Genomic DNA, 18,175 nt, shown 5'->3' with positions numbered 1-18,175 from the left:
GGAATGAGGAAAAGAAACTAAAAAGTGGAATATTACTGTATTTTATTCCAAGAAAAGAGAAGCAGCGTGATTGAAAGAGGGAGTCAGCCAATGGCCACCTGTTTCAGAGCTATACCCCAAACAGCCTGTGTTTCTGTACGCTGTGTAAGACCCTGCCTGTATCACATGGATGCTTCAACCATGTGCATAGAGCTGCAGTAAAGAAGAGTAAATGACAATCCATCTGTTTTGTAATTCAACCTAATTCAAGCCACATTTATCAGACACTTCTATAAGGTATGCCCTGTACTAACTGTGTAGAGATGAATCAGGTTTTGGCTATGCCTTGTTCAGTGCACAATCTAGTGAGCAAAATCAAAAAATCTTCATGGAAGAGGTCAGTCTTGTATCAAGAATGGTGATCAAGTCATATTCTTCAAATACAGTGGATTTTTGGTAAGAATTAAATTGTATAGATAAAGTCTCTCAAGAGTCTTCTCCAGAACTACAGTTCAAAAGCATCAATTCTTTGGCACTCAGCCTTCTTTATAATCCAATTCTCATATCCATAGATGACTACTGGGAAAACTACAGCTTTGACTATACAGACCTTTGTTAGCAAAGTGATGTTTCTGCTTTTTAATATGCTGTCTAGGTTTGTCATAGCTTTTCTTCCAAGGAGCAAGTGTCTTTTAAGTTCATAGTTGTAATCACCATTCTTGGTGATTTTGGAGCCAAAGAAAATAAAGTTTGTCCCTATTTCCATTTTCCTGTTTATTTGCCATGAAGTGGTGGCTTGCTAGAGTATATTTATTAAAAGACCACTCTAGCTATGGTTCTCTAACTCACTCTCAAATTCCCCAAAATACTCAATGAAACTCAATTATTCAATTGTTTCCACTAATATTGTACCATAAGGTCTTTTGGTATAGATCTGTTCTGCTTATGTTATTATTCTTAAACTTGAAGGCATCAGGCTATACAAAATTGTACCAAACAGGGACAGGTGCCTTTTTATGAGTCGTCCTAAGTTCTTACCCTGCCCTTAAATTCTGGCCAGTAGAATTCCCAGAAAAGTGGGATTTGATTCTCAATTTCAGGTGGTTAGACTTCAAGATTTTATGTGTGTTTGGAAAAGACTAAAGTAGCATTATAGAATATTATACTATTAATCTAAACAGACATATATATTACATGCATTTATATGTATGTAATACCTATAGATACTTTTAGAGTCATCATTGGCATGGGTTTATCAATCATCATTAGTACCACTTTGCTAAAGAAGATGAAGTACTTCACTAGGAATAGGAAAACATCTCTCCAGGTTTGTGTCAGAGTTTTCTCCAATCTTCCTTATGCTGATTATCTATTATGTGCTAATCCATTTCTAAGACCACATATTTTAATCCAAGACTCAGTCATAGTCTTACATAACAGAGCCTCTATCATTATTTAGCTCAATAAGGACTTAAGGGGTGACTATAGGACCTGAAATTAGACCAGTCAGTGGAGATCATACATTGAACATGATTTTCACTCTAATAGTGCTCACATTTTAGTGACTGTATCCTTTTCAGACCTATAGGCTGTAAAGAATTACTGGATTTTATGTTTATAGTTGCTCAGTTTGGTCATCATCCATTCTTTTGTGTTGTTTCAACTATTTTTATTCTTATTTTATACAGTTACAAGTAATTAACTAGTGAAATATTGGAGGCTTTTATGGTGATTTCAGCCATGAAATTAAAAGACACTTACTCCTTGGAAGGAAAGTTATGACCAACCTAGACAGCTTATTAAAAAGCAGAGACATTACTTTGTCAACAAAGGTCCATCTAGTCAAGGCTATGGTTTTTCCAGTGGTCATGTGTGGATGTGAGAGTTGGACTATAAAGAAAGCTGAGCGCTGAAGAACTGATGCTTTTGAACTGTGGTGTTGGAGAAGACTCTTGAGAGTCTCTTGGACTGAAAGGAGATCCAACCAGTCCATACTAAAAGAGATCAGTCCTGGGTGTTCATTGGAAGGACTGATGTTGAAACTGAAATTCCAATACTTTGGCCACCTGATACGAACAGCTGGCTCATTTGAAAAGACCCTGATGCTGGGCAAGATTGAGGGCAGGAGGAGAAGGGGACAACAGAGGATGAGATAGTTGGATGGCATCACCGACTCAATGGACATGGGTTTGGGTAGACTCCGGCAGTTGATGATGGACATGGAGGCCTGGCGTGCTGCGGTTCTTGGGGTCACAAAGAGTCGGACACGACTGAGCAACTGAACTGACTCTCTCCTTTCAGGAATGTATTCATATAACTCTTATGATCAAATGTTTCCTTTACTAGATTACTGAGCTGAACAGGGTTTTACAGATTTTCCCAAATTGCAGGAAGAAGAGTAGAATCCAAATTGGATATTCTTTTTTTTTTCCATTAATTTTTATTAGTTGGAGGCTAATTACTTTACAATATTGTAGTGGTTTTTGCCATACATTGACATGAATCAGCCATGGATTTACATGTGCTCCCCATCCCGATCCCCCCTTCCGCCTCCCTCCCCATCCCATCCCTCTGGGTCTTCCCAGTGCACCAGCCCTGAGCACTTGTCTCATGCATCCAACCTGGGCTGGTGGTCTGTTTCACCCTTGATAGTATACTTGTTTCAATCCTATTCTCTCTGAACATCCCACCCTCGCCTTCTCCCACTGAGTCCCAAAGTCTGTTCTGTACATCTGTGTCCCTTTTTCTGTTTTGCATATAGGGTTATCATTACCATCTTTTTAAATTCCATATATATGCGTTAGTATACTGTATTGGTCTTTATCTTTCTGGCTTACTTCATTCTGTACAATGGGCTGCAGTTTCATCCATCTCATTAGAACTGATTCAAATGAATTCTTTTTAATGGCTGAGTAATATTCCATTGTGTATATGTACCATAGCTTCCTTATCCATTCGTCTGCTGATGGGCATCTAGGTTGCTTCCATGTCCTGGCTATGATAAACAGTGCTGCGATGAACATTGGGGTGCACGTGTCTCTTTCAGATCTAGTTTCCTCGGTGTGTATGCCCAGGAGTGGGATTGCTGGGTCAATCTATAGATTCAATGCAATCCCTATCAAGCTACCAACGGTATTCTTCACAGAACTAGAACAAATAATTTCACAATTTGTATGGAAATACAAAAAACTTCGAATAGCCAAAGCAATCTTGAGAAAGAAGAATGGAACTGGAGGAATCAACCTGCCTGACTTCAGACTCTACTACAAAGCCACAGTCATCAAGACAGTATGGTACTGGCACAAAGACAGAAATATAGATCAATGGAACAGAATAGAAAGCCCAGAGATAAATCCACGTACCTATGGACACCTTATCTTTGACAAAGGAGGTAAGAATATACAACGGAAAAAAGACAACCTCTTTAACAAATGGTGCTTGGAAAACTGGTCAATCACTTGTAAAAGAATGAAACTAGAATACTTTCTAATACCATACACAAAAATAAACTCAAAGTGGATTAAAGATCTAAGTGTAAGACCAGAAACTATAAAACTCCTAGAGGAGAACATAGGCAAAACACTCTCCGACATAAATCACAGCAGGATCTTCTATGACCCACCTCCCAGAATATTGGAAATAAAAGCAAAAATAAACAAATGGGACCTCATTAAACTTAAAAGCTTTTGCACAACAAATTGGATATTCTTGACTCGTCTTCTCCCTATTCCACGTCAGTTCTTTATATTATGGTTATATTCAGTTTCCAAAGCCCTGTATCTTCTTGACTGCAAATGGTTTTAAGAGTTGAATATTTGCTTTCTTAATAGATTTGTTATTTAAAAAAAACCTTATTCTGTATACATGTCACTACTCTCTGCACATAGTCAATGCACAGTCTAAGCCATCACCTACCAAAAACAAAAAACAATGAAAGAACTCATTCAATAAATTTGTGTCTTTGAGAGGCTGTGGTTTCAGAATAACATCAAAACAAACAGAAAGTCTGTGTCTGAACTTGGAAGAGAATCACAGTTTTCTGCATTGAACCTGCTATGAATGTTATATTAATATTTGGTTTCTGGGGATGCCTCATTGATACTATCTATGAAGCATATTTTATGTTAACAGGGCAATAAGCACAGCAATAAGCAGGCCCTAGCTTAGAACCAGTACATTTATTTTAAAACAATGACCATGAATTCCAGATCTGCCGTTTTTGCCTAATAGTGATCTGAGAAAAAAGCTTATCCATCTTGCAGTTTTCATAAGTGATGAAAACAAGCAAGACATTAACCTATAAGCAAGTGCTAAGCATGTGCATACATGTTCAAAATTTTAAAATTTATATAAATTTCTGTGCAAATTAAGCATTGCCCTCAAGCTCCTGGCAAATTGCCACTGTAGTCTTTGGAATATAGAACTTGGGCAGCTCCAAATTTATAGTTATTTCCACTGAGATCTGTTTTATTGATTTCCACTTTTTTGGGGACCTTCTCCCAAGGTCCCTTGGGAACTTGATGCCTGATTCTAAAACATGAATTCATGATCTTATCTCTATACTAGAGAGACCTAACGAATGAAATGACAAAAACAAGTAAATTGAAGATTTAAGTTTGAAGGAAATATTATGAGCTCACTTTTCCCATATCAAGACTCTCGTTAAGCTCCTTGAAAACTTTCATTTGTTAATAATTTTATAGGCAAAACAGTAAAAGGGTGGATAAATTCTCTTGCTTTTAGGTATCTTCTATAAAAACTTAACTTTCCAAATGATCGATCTTGTGAACACTAAATTGGCCCTGGCTTATTTAAAGGTCATTTACCCAGAAAGCTTTGCTAACTGATTTTCAAGTACCTGGATGAATTCCTACAAAAACAGTCAAAATTGATTCTGCAGTCTTTGTGCCAACAGTCAAGTACTACACCCATAAAAGAGACTTTCCAACAATCAATGAAAGCTCATTGTATTCATATTTTGTTCTTAAAATCTAATATATTCAATTAGCTTGTTTCCTGGTCCACATCATTTGGATACAAAAAATCAGAAGTGGTTTTGCAGCCAGGCTCCCTGACTCCAAGAAGCAATGACACTAGACAATCTGATAATGCAATGGAACAGGGAAAACCAAAACAAAATGAAACAAACAAAAAAAAAACTGGCTTAAAAGTGTCAATCTGAGGACACTTGCTATGTGCCCAAAAGCTCTATTCACTCCTGCAGACATGAGGTTATTATGGCCTTACTACACAACAGAGAGATGGATTATTTCATTGAATACCCATTTACTAAGAATTTAACACATGTCTGGGGTTCGGGAAGCAAAGACAAGTAAAATGCAACTCATGCCCTTGAGATGTACAGTTCACCTGGGAAAGCAGAAACATAGGCAGTTATAAGAGAAAAAGAAAGTGCAGTAAGAACTTAGAGAAGGGAAAACTGATCTGTCTTGAAGACTTAATGGAAAAGTAAGGTCTGTAGTTGCTGTTAAAAGCCATCAAGGGCTTTCCAAATTGATAATGAAGAAAGGTAATGAAGGATATAGTAGGAAGAAAGGATAGACTTTGCAGCATGAAAACTAATGAAAGAGCATGCTGTGTACAGCAGGCAGAATTCTAAGATACCCCCCAGGGTTCCCATCCCTGCTGAATATGTCCTGTATAATCCCTTCCCCTTGAGTGTGAGCAGGACATGCCTGTGAATATCATGGACTATCACTCAACGATTATATTGCATTATGTGTCAAAAGGATTTTACAGATTGAATGAAGGTCTCTAATCAGTTGACTCTCAGTTAATCAAAATGGAGATTATCTTGGGTGGGTCTGATCTAATTAGATGAGCTCTTCAAAGACGCTAAAAGATTTAAGAGAGGGATTCTCCTACTGACCTTGAGGAAGCACACTGCCACAGTGTAGACAGAGCCTGTGATGGAGAACTGAGAGTCACCTGTAAGAAGCTGAGAGTGATTCCTAGTTACAGTGGCCCCTACAGCAACGAGTAATAAAGTGACTACCTCAGTTATACTGCAAGGAAATAAATGCTACAAACAACCTGAAGGAATATGGAGCTGGCTCTCTCCCTAGTTAAGCTTCCATATACAGACACAGATGGGTGATACCTTGATTTCACCTTAGTGAGATTCTGGGTGGAAGACACAGCTAAAGTGTGCCAGCGTTCTGATTCACAGAACCTATGAAATAATAAATTTATATCATTTTAAGCTGCTAAATTTCTAGGACTTTGTTACATACTAATAAAAAGATGAATACAGCAATTTGAAGGAAGAGAAGATTAAAATTTCTGGATCATGGACAAGACAGGAGAAACAGACAAGGGGAAAACTAATTAAGGGATTTGATATATAATGAAAAAAGTCATCTGAATTTATCTTGTGGGTTTCAGGAAGTCAACTGGTTAACATAAAGGCTGCTAATGCAAAGGGGATTTTAGAAAGTTAATGCTAACCAAAGTGAGAAAGATGGATTGAACAGGAGACATGATGGAAGAAGGGAATTAGACTATACTAAAATAATCCTAATAAGTGGTTTTGAAAGTTTTTGGAAAGGCAATGACAGTAGTGAGGAAACAAAAGGAAAAGATTAGAAAAACACTTAGTAGATGAAATCAACATGATGACCAATGTGAGACCAACATAAAAGAAAAAGGTTAATGGAAAATGATTCCAAGCTTCCTTGCCCCAATGTTATGAGAATAAGAGAAGATAAACAATGAGAGAGAAAATGTATTTGGTATTTCAAAAACATTTAGCTGCCTGCAGGATCTATAAGTGATTAAGAGGTAGCTACTCATACTTAGAAAAAAAAAAAAAAAAAAAAAACTAGTTCTGAACTTTAGAACAAGGTGGAAGTTGGAGTTTTATTGGGGGAGTTATCAACAGAAATTGAAGGCATGGAAATAAATGAGATCATTTAAGGAGAATACATATTCTAAAAAGATGATGGTGGATTAAACTCTGGGGAACATCAACATTTAAGTGTAAATAGAATTAAAGGACCAGAGAAAGAAAATAAGGAATTGTTAACATAATAAGAGTAAAATCTGGAGAAAATGGTAGCATGGAAGTGAAGGAGACACTTTAAAAGAAAGGAAGATTGACCACTGCCAAGAGTCAAAAGTCAAGTAGAATGAGCTTTAAGAAAATGCCTTTGGATTTAACAATAAAAAAGGCGTCTTTGGCCCTGATAAGAACAATTTGGCCTTAGTAAGAGGGTTTCAAAGGAGTAGTGTGTATTGACACCACATTACAGTAGATTTTAGCAATGAATGAGAAGTGAGATGTAGCAGACCAGAAGGACTATGAGGAACTTCGTTCAAGTAACTGAGCATCAAGAGCAGAAGGAAATTACAGGAAATGGACACCATCAAAGAAAAGCACAAAAACCCACAGAGTGGGAAAAAATATTTGCAAATCACATATCTGATAATGAACTTTATGTATATATGAAGAACTCTTACAACCCAATAGTAAAAAGACAAATCAATTAAAAGTGGGCAAAGGATCTGTATAGACAATTCTACAAAGATATATAAATGATCCCTGTAGAAGGAAATAGCCCACTCCAGTACTCTTGCTGAGAAAATCCTATTGACAGAGGAGCTTGGTGAGTTACATACAGTCAACGCGATTGCAAAGAGTTGGACATGACCAAGCACATGCACACAGCCGCACACACACGTGCACGCGCGCACGCACACACACACACACACACACACACACACACACACACACACACACACACACAATGGCCAAGATGCTTGACATCATTAGCGACCAGGAAAATACAGATCAAGATCATAATGAAGTACCATTTCATACCCACGAGAATTTGTGTGTGTGTGTGTGTGTGTGTGCATGTGCGCGCGTGGAATGTTCAGTCATGTCAGACTCTTTGTGACCCCACAGAATGGCTAGAAACAAAAAGTCAGAAAACAGATGTTGCCAAGGATGTGGAGAAATTGGAAGCCTCGTATGCTGTTGAGGTTTGAGGGAGAGGGTGTAAAATGGTTCTGCCGCTTTGGAAAACCACCTGGCAGTTACTTAAACAATTAAATACAGAATAGACAAATGATCCAGGAATAAGATTCCTAGGTATATGCTCAAGAGAAATGAAGGTATACACCCACACAGAAACTTGTACATGAATGTTTATAGCAGCATAATTAAAAAGAGTCAAAGGTAGAAGAAACCCAAATGTCCATCAACAGAGAAATGAGTTTTTTTTTTTTTTCAATCTGCTACTCCTCACAATGGAGTATTATTTGGTGATAAAGAGGAATGGAATACTGATGTATGGATGAATCTTGAAAATATTATGCCAAGTGAAAGAAGTCAGTCACATAAGACTTTGAACTATATGACTCCACTGATGTAAAGTCCAGGATAGGGAAATCTAGGGACAGAAAGTAGATTAATACTTCTTTGGGCTGGAGGGGATGAGCAGTGAGGAGAATGATAGGCTAAAGGGTATGAGTTTCTTTTTGAAGGTATTCTGAAATTGAGTATGGTGACGGTGCAAATCCATAAATATACTAACCCCATTAAATTGTACACTTTGAGCGAATTGCAATGTATATGAACTATATCTCAATGAAGTTATTTTTAAAAAGAACATAAAGGGAGTAATTCAAGCAGATAAGATCAAAATAAACATTTCTTTCAGCTTGAGAGAGATTCCAGTGTGTGCATTTTAAGAGAAAGGAGTTGGTGGCGATTCACAGTGATTGATGCTCATAATGATATCTCTGAATCATCAGAAAAGGTCAAATCCTGTTCAGTATGTAATATCTCTTAGAAAGAGTTCCAGAAAAAATATCTAAATGAAATTTATTCCTTTGAACACGAAACTTGCTTTCTTTTATAGGAAAATTAATTTATGAAGAATAAGTGTTCCCTCACTGGTGATGGACAAATGAGGTGTTACACTAACTAGAGAAATAATGGTTACCAAAAAAGTGTCTTGTTAAAACTTATTTTTTATTTCTGAAGTTTTGAGATGGTTTTGGGGCTATAAATAAAAGAAAAGGAAAAACATACCAAATTTCATGATTCCAGTACATTTGTTAATAAGATCTGTATTAACCCTTAGCTGTCTGGCTCGTAGGGTGGTGGCTCAGATGGTAAACAATCTGCCTGCAATGTAGGAGACCTGGGTTTGATCCCAGGTCAATTCAGTCAGGAGAATTCCCTGGAGAAAGGAATGGCAACCTACTCCAGTATTGTTGCCTGGAGAATCCCACAGACAGAGGAGCCTGGCAGGTTACAGTCCATGGGGTCACGAAGAGTCAGACATGACTGAGCAACTAAGCATGCACATCTGACTCACACAGAGGAAGTTGTAGTCAGGCTACATCCCCTCACATTGCTCTGGATTAAGAATGGAGGCTGTCATACTCAGCCATCCAGTTGATAGATATTATTTAATCCATGTCATATCTGGTACTCCATGTGGTTCAGCCAAAATGTTTGCTGTCACTGTTTTGTTCCTTTTTTGAAATTGTGTTGAGCATCACTCTAGCTTTTATTTGTTATTTACAAAGTATTTTGATTATTCTTCAATGCCTGCTGCTGTAGTATATTGTCTGGCTATTAAAAACAGATTGTTAAAGACTTACTGGCAAAACCCCAGAGGATCTATGTGGAATTATTTGTTTGAAATTTTGTTATTAAAATTCTCTGGATACAGATTAATTTTGCTTGCTCAATATTTTTATTGTTTCACCTGCTATTGAGTAGAAACTGCAGTGGGGAAGATGTCTGTTTTGTTTTGTTACCAAGTTCTATCAGAATTGTCTTAAACTGCCTAAACATTTTTTACTGGAATGATCTGCTTTCAAACAACCCACCACCCTCTGGAGAGGGTTACTCACACAAGGTATCCAGATGTTTTGGGTAAAAAGCAAATATTCTGCATCCTTCAGGAAGGGCGAGAGCACTTTGAAACTTGGCAGAAGTGCAGTCTGTCCATTTCTCTGTTGATGACCAAGGAAAACGGTCTGCTGGATTGTGAGTGTGAGAAAAGGGAGCTGAGCATTCTATTGATGGGATAAGCCAGGCAAAACAACCCGCCTGGTGCTGAGAGGGAGAGCCAGATCAGAGCGTCCTGTGAAAGAAAGTCCGAGAGGGACAGGGATTCATTTCTGGGAAGAACATAATGAGAGCAAACTGCGTAATAAATAAGAGCTGTTTTTCTCTTGATTTGGATTTGGGCTTCATCACAGGGATCAAGTGCTTTTACAGAAAGAAAGGAAGTAGATCTCTGGTTTAAATAAAAGTGATGAGTTTTCACTTTGTACCTGTTTGGTGAAGAAGACTTCAGAGAGGAAAAAAAAAAAAGTATTTTATGACTTTATTGTAGTTTCCTCCTGTCAAGTATGAAAATGGACCTAATCTGCTTTGTTTCCAAAACTTACCACACATATTCTCCTGCCTTTTTATCCTGACAACAGAAACTCCAAATGTGCTCCTTCAGAGGTCATAACAGTGGATGAGGAATAAAGGAGGCCTGAATTCTAGGGGAAAAAAGTTATTATTCAAAGGCACACATCCCTTGATCTGCATCTATGCTGCCAATATACTAAAGAAAATGGGAAAGACACAGACTTTGACCTCCAAAAACCTTAGTTTGAATCCCTATTCTAAGCCTCAATTGCCTTATCTTCACAATTCTGTTGCCTAATCTGTAAATCAGGGGTTGTAATACTATCTAACCCTGTTTGACAATCAACCGAGGTATATGTGAAAGTTCTTTGAATGATATAAAATATAATGCTTATTTTAATTGGAAAATATTACTGAATATTTTTTTTCTAACCTCACAAAGCCAGGATTTGAACATAGGGCTACAGGACTCTAAAGCTGTGTCTTTTCCTAAATTTGCCCTGTTAGCAACTATTAATAAATATATTTCTATGAATAATTCTTAATAATAATATTTATAAATGAATATTCTCAACATGGAAGGCATTTTTCTTTGTGGGATACCAAACAGAATCAGACTTATTGCTTTCAAGAAGCTAATAGTTTATTACGAAAGACAAGACATAGATACAAATATCTACCCTCATGAATTAAAAAACTGATGGATCTTAAGAGATGTTGATTCAGCTACTTGTTTGCTAACTACCTACTGAGCATCTACAATGTGACAGATACTCTGTCAGATCCTGGGAACAGAATGAACACATAAATAGGTATGGTTCTTCCCCCTTTAGATATTATTGTCTAGAAGGAGAGAAAGATATTGATAAATAAACAAAACATCACAACATTTATAAGGGCTACAAAGAAGAGATACTTATAAAGTGCTCAATGATTCAGAGAGAAATACTACTTCCAGTGCATGGTATGGAGAAGTTTTTTAAGGGGCTCATTGGAGCTCAACTTTTGCGACAAATAAAATTTAATTTAATTTAACAAATAAGATTTAATTTAAATAAGATTCCTTCCTACTGAATAGGAGGGAAAGTTGTCTCAGACAGAGGATGCAAACAGCATGAGCCAAGAAACAAGTTTAATGAAAGAGTATTTAAAACTGTTTAGGGGAATTCAAGGTAAACTCATCTGCATAATTTAAGATAAGATGATTAGAAAAATAAAAATAGAAATATGTTGAAACCATATTGTAAGAGTTTTGAATGCCAGATTAAAAAGTTTGTATATTATTCTGTGATCCATACAGAATCTCTGGAGGTGTGTGAATAAAATAATACGACAGAACTATGAAGGAGGAAGAGATGAGGAAGGAGGAAGAGATGCCATGTAAGAAGCTACTTCAGCAATGAGCTACTTGAAGACAAAGAAGGTCCAAATCAGGCAGTTAGCAATGAGAATGAAAAAAAGGAAAATGTGTCAAGGGTATTGTTGTCAAAATATTGACTGATCTTTGTTATGGAAACAAGGACAATAAGGAACCACTAATAAATAATGTTGAAGAGAATAATCAATCAGCTTTAAATTGACATAATGCATTTTTTTCTGAATGCGACCCTTATACTGGTATTGTATATATATTAACATAAAACTTTTGAACTTCAGTGTCTTTAACTATAAATAAAATAAGGTGAATAATAATCTCTTAGTTGAAACAGTAATAATAAATGCTTTATTCAATAAAGCAAATAGATGCCTTCTTTGTGGAAAATGGATGACCTAGATTCACCTATTAGAGTGGAGAATGTCAGGGCTGCCTAGAAACTTAGTGACCAGTGGGTTTTCCAAACTAAGAGGCTGAGGTCCAGAGAGATTAAAGGACTCAAATGAGGCCAAATAACTAATAAAAGGCAAAGTCCAGATGTCTTGCTTCCGAGGCCAGAGCTTTTTCACCGCTTCATGGAACCTCTTATTTTTAACGCTGATGTTTATTTAGGAAAATGATAGTCTCATTGCAGCTGGGTTTGTCTATCCCATAATGGCTGTACACTGTTTAACAGTCAGTGAAGGAGCAATTTCTTCTCACTTTGGATGAGAACAGCTGGGTGTAGGCTGTTACAGTCAGGGCTCTAGACAGATTCTCTGTGTCCATCCTGGGATTCTGACCTGTGTCTGAGAAAATCAAACAAATGATGGAAAAAGCCACAGAGGACTGAGAAGCCACTCAGAAAAGACCTCATTCCAAGGGAAAAAGAAGCTGAGATGTGCTCACTTGATCAAGTCCCATAAACCATATCAGGGAAAGAGAATATTGCCTGTGGCCTTCTCACTGTTGTCTTCCATTTGAGTCACTGGATGAAGTTGTACTAAAACTCAAATAAAAGTTGAAAATTGTTTTTCTCTACCATCTCTGTGAGATATTGAGAATATAAGGTAAAAATGGCAGAGATGTCAGCAGACCTGGCATTGGCAGCCTCCGTTGCAGTGGGTGGCCAGCAGTGGCAGTGGTGCACGTGTTGTGATGGACAGAGCGCCAACACCTAGTCTAAAACATCAGCTCTCTTGGTTTTAGACATTGATATCAATGTCAGTTATCAGTAGCATCAACATCACCTCATATGTCTTTACTTGGCATCTGGTAGCTAAGTTGCACTTTTACTTTGGCACCATGGTGGGGGAAAAGTGGATACAAATGATGAAGGACCAAGAGTATCTGTGGTACATTTAGAGGACTCCCAGAGTTCCTAGCATGAAAATTCAGGAGGATGAATTTCCTACAGAACAAAGTATAGGTGAGCAGGTAAATTCTATTACTTAATGCTTCTTCTATGTGTAAAAAACAAACTTAACCTGCTTATTATTATTATGTTTGCTCTTTTGAAATAGTCTTAATATCTGGAACACTATTTGGGGCTTGGTCAGCTAGTAGTTTATATATCTGAGTAATCAGTTTCTGTCAGATTTTTGAAGAGTTGACCCTTTGTGTCATAAGGTGAGTTCTATGGAAAAAAATTAAAAGTTGTTTGAATTGACTGTTTTTCTTTTGCTAGATCTCAAGCAAGCTCTCTTTCCATGTGTTGATCTGTAGAAAGGGCAGAAGACTGTGTTAAAGATCTTTTACATTTATTCTTCAATATGACTTCAGGGAAGTTATTTATTAATACTTTCTCAGTCTGACAGTTTTATCTTCAAAAAGAGATAGTCATCTCTACTGTAACTAATCTTTATGAAATTCTGGTTAAACTCTTTTCAGTATAATTTGTTTTAAATTGCACTTAACAATAGGAAATCTATCTTTCCATACATGTTTGGAATTATTTCATAGCCTTTGCAGTATTTTCCAAATTCTGCTCATCATAATATTAATACCATGAGATATCCTTTCATTAAATCAGTTAGGCAAATATTGGATTAAACAAAGTTATGTAAGTCTCATTACTGAAGGTCTTCTCTGAATCTTCAAAATATACTTTGTCAATATCCAAGAAAGAACTATATTATATAGGTTTTCTCATCTAATGCAAGTGTTTTCCAAAATACAAGTGTGTGAAAATCTGTTTACAGCATTATATGGATTTTTGGAAACATATTGGAAAAATTCACTTGGGCCCTTTTAACTTTTTGTTAAAAAAAAATAAGCATTTATTAGTCTGAGTCAGGCCTACTGATGAATGTATTTTAATGATGAGAATATTCAGTGCCTTTGCTTACAATAGTGAATTGGGATATATTGATTTTTTAAATTGTCATTAATTTTTCAAAAGTTGACTCATGGATTCAAGAGCACTTAAAGGAAGAGAAGTAGGTCTTCTACCAATTTTGGCTAAACTTGGCTTGAAGTGTAAGATAAAACAAAAAATAGATAAAGGACTTCTACTTACAATCCTCAGTTTTGAACATTTGTATTCCACAGGCAAAGCATTTTGAGCATCTTAAATACTAGGTGACTTATTACCATCCACAGCTATGTTCTCAACTCTTATTGTTGTTGTTTAGTCACTAAGTTATGTTGGACTATTTTGTAACTCCAAGGACTGTAGCCCACTACTGTAGCCCATCCTCTGTCCATGGGATTTCCCAGGCAAGAAAAATGGAGTGGGTTGACATTTCCTTATCCAAGGGATCTTTTTGACTTAGGGATCAAACCTATGTCTCTTGGGTAATCCTACATTGTCAAGCAGATTCTTTTTCACTCAGTATCAGGGAAGCTTTCTCAACTCTTAATAGAGGTGTAATACACGGTATTGCTTCCCAGGTGGTGCAGTGGTAAAAAATCTGTCTGAGAATGTAGGAGACCCACGAGACTTAGGTTTGATCCCCTGGAGTAAGAAATTGCAACAGGCTCCAGTATTCTTGCCTGAAAAATTCCATGGACTGAGGAACCTGGTGGACTACAGTCCATGGGATCACAAAGAATCGGACATGGCTGATCGACTAAACACAGCACAATACCAGTGGGAACATCCATTAATGGAAGTGTAATATGCAGCTGGTAAAGAATCTGTCTGCAATGCAGGAGACCCAGTTCAATTCCTGGGTCCAGAATATCCCCTAAAGAGGGATAGGCTACCCAATCCAGTATCATGGGCTTCCCTGGTGACTCAGATGGTAACGAATCCACCTGCAATGTGGAAGACCTGGGTTCGATCCCTGAGTCGGGAAGATCCCATGGAGGAGGAATTAGCAACCCACTCCAGGATTCTTGCCTGGAAAATCCCCATGGATAGAGATGCCTGCTGGGCTGCATTCCAGGGGATCATAAAAGAGTTGGACATGACTTAGTGACTAACAACAACTGCAAGACAGCTCATATTCTATCATTTTCTATCTCAAAATAACTTGAATTTGTTTCCATTTTTCCAAACAGGTGAATAGTATTACTCAATACAAAATGAATAACATTGCTCCAAATACCTGAAGTAGGATTAGTAAAAATTAAGGGTCAAGTTGAGACAAAGTATGCATAGCTTTGGGTGACAGACATAACTGAGTTTGAATCCTGGTTTTTCCAGTTGCAGAAACCTATGGATAGTAGACAGCATCACCTTCTCTGATCCTCAGTTTCCTTACCTATAAAATGGGTGTAATAGAAATACCTACTTCAAAGAGCATGGGTGAAAATTCATTGAGATAATGTGTAAAATGCACATAGCACATGATGAGAATTCAATAAAACTTACAACCATTATTATTTATTCTCTCAAGGAAATAAGTTTAACTAGCTTATCAGATTCTTAATAATGGAGTTGTTGTTTTTGTTTTTTGTGTGTTTTTTGTCTTTGAGGCTTGTGCCTCTGAATGGCGGTGGGCAAGCAGGTCTAGCTGGGACCCTACAGGGGACTCTAGGTAGCCCAAAGACAGCCCGAAGCCACAGATGCCCGGGATTGTGGTAAACTAGGCCATGCATGTATGAGAGGACCCAGAGGAACCCATTGAAAGAAGAGAGGAAAATCGTCAAGGCCAGTCCTGGGGAGCTATGCTAAATGTCCCTGGAAATCACTTCAATGCCCTTCTTACCCAGAGTACTTTACCACTAGCACCACCTGGGAAGCCCTTCCACACATTTACACTGAGTCAAGTAGTGCCTTTCACTTCATTCTCCTCCATAATTAGTTCTGTCTTAAGGATTATTTGCATGACCATCCATGCCTTCTTCACAAGAACAATATGCCTATGTATGGGAGTCTTGGGAACAGTTTGCCCTTATACAGACGAGAATCCCCACAGCTTATGAAGCGGGCAAGAAAAGACTCAGGTTCTCTTCTACTTACTCACCATCCTGGCCATGGAACCTGCTCAGGTCACATCCGCTGATGTCCAGCCTTCCACTCTCATGACCAATAATATTCTCTGATCCTCTCCTTTCCTTGCTCCACCAGATATTTGGGAAGCAAAGAAACACTGTTGACATGACTGCAAAGAATACAATCATATTTTTTTTACTTTTTTCTAACAAGCAAATAGACTGTTGTCAATGTATATCTTTCTTTCTTATTGGTCATTTTCAATGAGTTTGTCACTGCATCTTTTTTCATAGTGCTGCTTTGCTTTTAAGGTTGGTATTAGATAATCTGTCAGCAAAGATAATTATGTCGATGGTAATATTTCTATTTCTGCAAGGGAAAAAAAGACAAGTGAACCTGCTGAGGGAAGTGCATAAACTGGAGAACATTCTCTAGATTAAAACAAAATGACAAGGAGAGCATTAGTATTGTGTGGACCATGGAGATGAGGTTGCCTGGAATCCAGGGTATCATCATCAACAAGCCACACTGAAGGCTAGTCGTGATTGTCATGTAGTGCAATGAGTAGCAGATGGCCAGGTAGCAGTCATAAGCCATGACCGAGAGAAAGATGCTTTTGGCTGTCCCAAAGGTGATGAGGAAATCCATCTGGGCCGAGTAAGCTGAGAAGGAGATGATGGTGATCCCACACAGAGGGTTCACTAGCATATTGAAGATGGTAGTGGTGGTTAAGAAGTTGTCAAGAAGAGACAAGTTGCTGAGCAAGAAGTACATGGAGCTGCGTAGATAAGGGTCTGAGATAATGACCAAGATGGTGAGCTGATTTCCCATGTGCTCAATTAGATAGAGGCTAAAGGACAGACTGATGGACATCTGCCTCTGAAGCAACTGCTCAGAGAGGCTGAAAAGGATAAATTCAGAGACTTGGGTATCATGGTTCATGTCTAGGCAGTTCTAATTCCAGAAACTGTGGCATCAATGGCTGATAGACTCCCAAGGAGAAAACAGGTTACCTCATTGCTCTTTATTTTGTTTTGTTTTGTTTTTATTTATTTTTTTTTATTAGTTGGAGGCTCATTACTTTACAATATTGTAGTGGTTTTTGTCATGCACTGACATGAATCAGCCATGGATTTACATGTATTCCCCATCCCAATCCCCCCTCCCACTGTTCTTTAAAATCCATCTTTCGAGATACTTCTCATTTAACCACCTGAGCCTCAGTTTCCTCATCTATTACATGAAATTAATAATTCTGACATTTCAGGACTTTCCTGATAGCTCAGTTGGTAAAGAATCTGCCTGCAACACAGGAGACCCCAGTTCAATTCCTGGGTCTGCAAGATCTGCTGGAGAAGGGATAGGCTACCCACTCCAGTATTCTTGGGCTTCCCTTGTGGCTCAGCTGGTAAAGAATTCACCTGCAATGTGGGAGACCTGGGTTCGCTCCCTGGGTTGGGAAGATCCCCTGGAGAAGGGAATGGCTACCCACTCCAGTATTCTGGCCTGGAGAATTCCATGGACTATTTAGTCCATGGGGTCGCAAAGAGTCAGACATGACTGAGCAACTTTCACTATCACTTTCATAAGGATTAAGTGAGAAAAATATGTATAAGGGACTTAAGTCCATACCAAATATATAATATGGGTAACTATTTCTCTTAGTGGGAACTCTTAGTGATGCTACCAAAATAATCATATGTTAAAAAAAAAATGAAAGGGAGGAAATGAAAACCAGTGATGGCTCAACTTTGAGTAAAGCCCAGGGGGCTTAACTCAGAGTCTGAGGGAGTCCTGTAGACTGACTTGAGGAGGCCCATGTCTTTCACCATGGCATCTGGTCAATTAAGCAGCATGGAATATTCTTTCACTGAATTCTGCTGTTTCTGTGTTGGCACAAAAATATGTCTCCTGACTACCAAGATATGACTCATTTTATGTAGTACATTTTATGTACAGAGACTACTTCTAAAAGATGGATGCCACAGGTTACATTCCCTGGCTGGATATTATTTTCTATCATAAATAAAAATATGCCTCAATTCTTGGTTAATAGCAT

General features: G+C 37.8%; 1 long non-coding RNA gene across 1 annotated transcript in view; it reads left to right on the top strand.

Moving 5' to 3' along the window:
- The window catches only part of LOC110144402 (uncharacterized), a 42,410-nt gene extending 30,584 nt beyond the window's left edge, over positions 1-11,826 (top strand). Inside the window, exon 4 of the long non-coding RNA XR_011483096.1 lies at positions 11,682-11,826. This is a non-coding gene — a long non-coding RNA (uncharacterized lncRNA). The remainder of the gene's footprint in view (positions 1-11,681) is intronic.
- The last annotated feature ends 6,349 nt before the right edge of the window (positions 11,827-18,175 follow it).

Source organism: Odocoileus virginianus, chromosome 23 (assembly GCF_023699985.2).
Source record: "Odocoileus virginianus isolate 20LAN1187 ecotype Illinois chromosome 23, Ovbor_1.2, whole genome shotgun sequence".
Lineage (NCBI taxonomy): Eukaryota > Metazoa > Chordata > Mammalia > Artiodactyla > Cervidae > Odocoileus > Odocoileus virginianus.
Note: the sequence above shows the minus strand (reverse complement) of the source record. Positions and strands in the feature narration are given on the sequence as shown.